A 4,228-nucleotide genomic window follows, 5' to 3' on the forward strand; every position below is an offset into this window, starting at 1 on the left:
TGTAAGTGTATTTAAATGTACATGAGACTTTATAATTCCAACAATAGCATTATTCCTCATATAGGTATATTTAAATTTCTGTGGAACCATATATTTCAGATGATACACTTTCACATTAAAAAAATTAATTTTCATTTTGTTAATGACTTCATAAAATCTTGAAAATAGTCATTGGAAAGACTAGTTTCCTGTCCTAAAGTTTCTTGCTATTCGTAGTCCACGATAAATTCCAGTGAATTTTCTCTCTGACTATTCCAAGAAAATGTGTGTATAGCTTATTATTTCAATTATTAGCATGTATTAACATACAAAGTCACGTGTTTGCATATGTGCGTAGGTAGAGATAGGCAGGTATTCTTAGAGCAGGTTCAGTTGCTAGCACAAACACTGTCATATGTAATGACTCTTAGTTCTCTACCTTTCAGTATAATACATTCCATGAAGCATGAGAATAGTATTTTTCATGTGCCTCTCTCTACCTAACTTGTATGGTAGAAGTCTGTTCAAATATTGAATAATAAGGATGAGGCCATTATAGTTCTGTTTATATATAAAAAGATTATCCTTAAAAATATAGAACACATTTTAATTTTCCCTTTTTGAGATTTTAGGGAAATTCTTTGTGTGTGTGTTCGTGTGTGTGTGTGTGTGTGTGTGTGTGCGTGTGTGCTTGTGTGCACATGCACACATCCTGACTTTAGTGTAAAGAATATTTGTTTGTTTCCTTGGGTAACTGATAACACTTTTGGCACTCTTCTGCAACAAATTACCAGGGATATAATCAAGTTGAAAAGGACTTTAGTAATTTTGCAAAAGCTTCCTCAATATGTATTTCAACTACTTGTTTGATAAGCTGTTACCTTCCCTATGCTCAGATTTTATTATTTATTTTTTATCTTAAAGCACTGTGTATATCTTATTTATATATTACAAATAATTTTATAATTATTAAATAAATACGCTTAGCAGGTAAGGTATTCAAGGAAATATTCCATTTGTAGGTATTACTAATAGTGTTTTCAACTGTACTAATAGGACAAGGAAACAAACTTGGAAGACAGAGAATATTTTAGAGACCATCAGTGAAGGAACTTTATGAGAAATAGGTGAAGTCTGTACCACTGCCAAACTGCGGGATAAAGTTCCCTGTGTGCTTCATTTAATACCGAGTGCCAAAGTACTCAGGCTTCACTTGTCAGAAGACTTTTGCCCACTTGAAAAATGAAGTTGGAAGAACAAAGGACAAAGTTTTAAACTGGAGTCTGACTCCAAAATCAGAATAGGTTCTACTACGCTGTGCTGTCTCTCCTCTTATAATCGGAAGGCATTTGGGGTTATAGTAAATGAGTTGCATGATTTATAAATCTGAGGCTACGGATCTTTACATACTGAATTTACCTTTGTGAGATAATCCTAGATAGTCTCTTTGGATTATGTGTGTGTTAAATTAATTATAATTTTGTTTGTATCACGTATTAGGTTAAATGGATGAAATAACAGAGTAAACTGCACGTGTTTAAGCCTTTGGGAAAATAATATATTTTGAGTTAGCACCTTTTTACATGATCAACATGTTTACTTACGTTGAAGGAAAAATGTCTAAAAGAATATAAATGAAGCAAACTGTATTTTCTTAAGGGAAGAACTGAACAAAGTAGTAATGTCAGAACTAATCAGAAAATATAGGAATTAGTTTCTACATCTAATTGGGTTATTAATTGTGTAATAAATCATATTAATGTGCCTAAACCTGGTATTACGTATTACTGGCTCAATTTATATTAGATTTTTTTTTTGCTCACATGTCCATTTTTAAAAAATTAATTAAATTTTTAGTGTAAGGATAATTATTTTACAGAATTTTGTTGTTTTCTGTCAAACCTCAACATGAATCAGCCATAGGTGTACATATATCCCCTCTCTTTTGAACCTCCCTCCCGTCTCCCTTTAAGTAATTGGGCTTCCCTGGTGACTCAGACAGCGTAGCATCTACCTTCAATGCAGGAGACCTGGGTTCAACCCCTGGGTCAGGAAGATCCTCTGGAGGAGAAAATGGCAATCCACTCCAGTATTTCTCCCTGGGAAATTCTATGGACAGTGGAGCCTGGCAGGCACCAGACCATTGGGTTGCAAAGAGACATGGGTAAGCAACTAACACACACAAGTAATTCTAAATGTGTGATTGTAAATTTTCCCCTCAAGTACATTTGCTGTTGTTTTGATGCTAATTATCCACATCATTGAGATAATTACTGCCTTACTTGTTTATAGTACATGGTACATTGCTACTTTTACCTGAAGGAAGATTAAGTGGTCCTTTTACCATGGGTCAGTTTGCTAAGGGGCTTAATTGTGTAAGAGAAAATCACTAGAATAATATGTCAATTCACAGAGAGTTAAATATTATCAAAAGAGGGCAGTACTTTAAAGGAGAAACTGCAATTCAGTTTTTTTTTTTTTTTTCACACACTTCACTAAAGCAACAATTGGCCAACCTGGTGATCCTCAGGTAACTAGGCAGGAGATGCAGTCCATTAAAAATTTCCAGTGACCAAGAATATTGGGGAACATGAAAATTAGTAATACATAATAGGAATGCATGTAATAGGAATCACAGGCTCTGAGGTCTGTCTTAAGAAAATTATTTAATTTTATTTCACTAACTTATTTGACCTAACAATTTGAATAACAGTTATTTTGACCAATTTAATAACAAGATTTAGTAAGAGTTAGATTTATTTAACTCTCTGTGAATTGACATATTATTCTAGTGATTTTCTCTTACACAATTAAGCCCCTTAGCAAACTGACCCATGGTAAAAGGACCACTTAATCTTCCTTCAGGTAAAAGTAGCAATGTACCATGTACTATAAACAAGTAAGGCAGTAATTATCTCAATGATGTGGATAATTAGCATCAAAGGGCCAGATACTAAATATCTGTGACTTTGTGGGATACGTATGTATATATGTTTGTGTGTATGTGTGTGTGTACACACACACTCAGTCACTCAATCGTGTCTGACTCTTTGCGACCCCATGGACTGTAGCCTACAAGGCTCCTTTGTCCATGGGATTTTCCAGGCAAGAGTACTGGAGTGGGTTGTTATTTCCTTCTCCAGGGGATCTTTCTGACCCAGGGATCGAACCTGGGTCTCCTGCACTGTAGGCAGATGCTTTACCATCTGAGCCACCAGGGAAGTCACCAATATATATATTAGTCTCAAGGGTAATTACTCAGTCTTTGTAGTACAACAGTGGCCTTCAGTTCAGTTCAGTTTAGTCGCTCAGTCATGTCCGACTCTTTGCAACCCCATGAATTGCAGCACACCAGGCCTCCCTGTCCATCACCAGCTCCCGGAGTTCACTCAGACTCATGTCCATCTAGTCAGTGATGCCATCCAGCCATCTCATCCTCTGTCGTCCCCTTCTCCTCCTGCCCCCAATCCCTCCCAGCATCAGAGTCTTCTCCAATGAGTCAACTCTACGCATGAGGTGTCCAAAGTACTGGAGTTTCAGCTTTAGAATCATTCCTTCCAAAGAACACCCAGGGCTGATCTCCTTCAGAATGGACTGGTTGGATCTCCTTGCAGTCCAAGGGACTCTCAAGAGTCTTCTCCAACAGCACAGTTTAAAAGCTTCATTTCTCCAGTGCTCAGCTTTCTTCACAGTCCAACTCTCACATCCATACATGACCACAGGAAAAACCATAGCCTTGACTAGACGGACCTTAGTCGGCAAAGTAATGTCTCTGCTTTTGAATATGCTATCTAGGTTGGTCATAACCTTTCCTCCGAGGAGTAAACGTCTTTTAATTTCATGGCTTCAGTCACCATCTGCAGTGATTTTGGAGCCCAAAAAAATAAAGTCTGACACTGTTTCTACTGTTTCCCCAATGCCATGATCTTCAATTTCTGAATGTTGAGATTTAAGCCAACTTTTTCACTCTCTTCTTTCATTTTCATCAAGAGGCTTTTTAACTCCTCTTCACTTTCTGCCATAAGGGTGGTGTCATCTGTATATCTGAGGTTATTGATCTTTCTCCTGGCAATCTTGATTCCAGCTTGTGTTTCTTCCAGTCCAGCGTTTCCATGATGTACTCTGCATAGAAGTTAAATAAGCAGGGTGACAGTATACAGCCTTGACATACTCCTTTTCCTATTTGGAACCAGTCTGTTGTTCCATGTCCAGTTCTAACTGTTGCTTCCTGAACAGTGGCCTTAGATCA

This window comes from Ovis aries, chromosome 22 (assembly GCF_016772045.2).
Source record: "Ovis aries strain OAR_USU_Benz2616 breed Rambouillet chromosome 22, ARS-UI_Ramb_v3.0, whole genome shotgun sequence".
NCBI classification, from domain to species: Eukaryota; Metazoa; Chordata; class Mammalia; order Artiodactyla; family Bovidae; genus Ovis; species Ovis aries.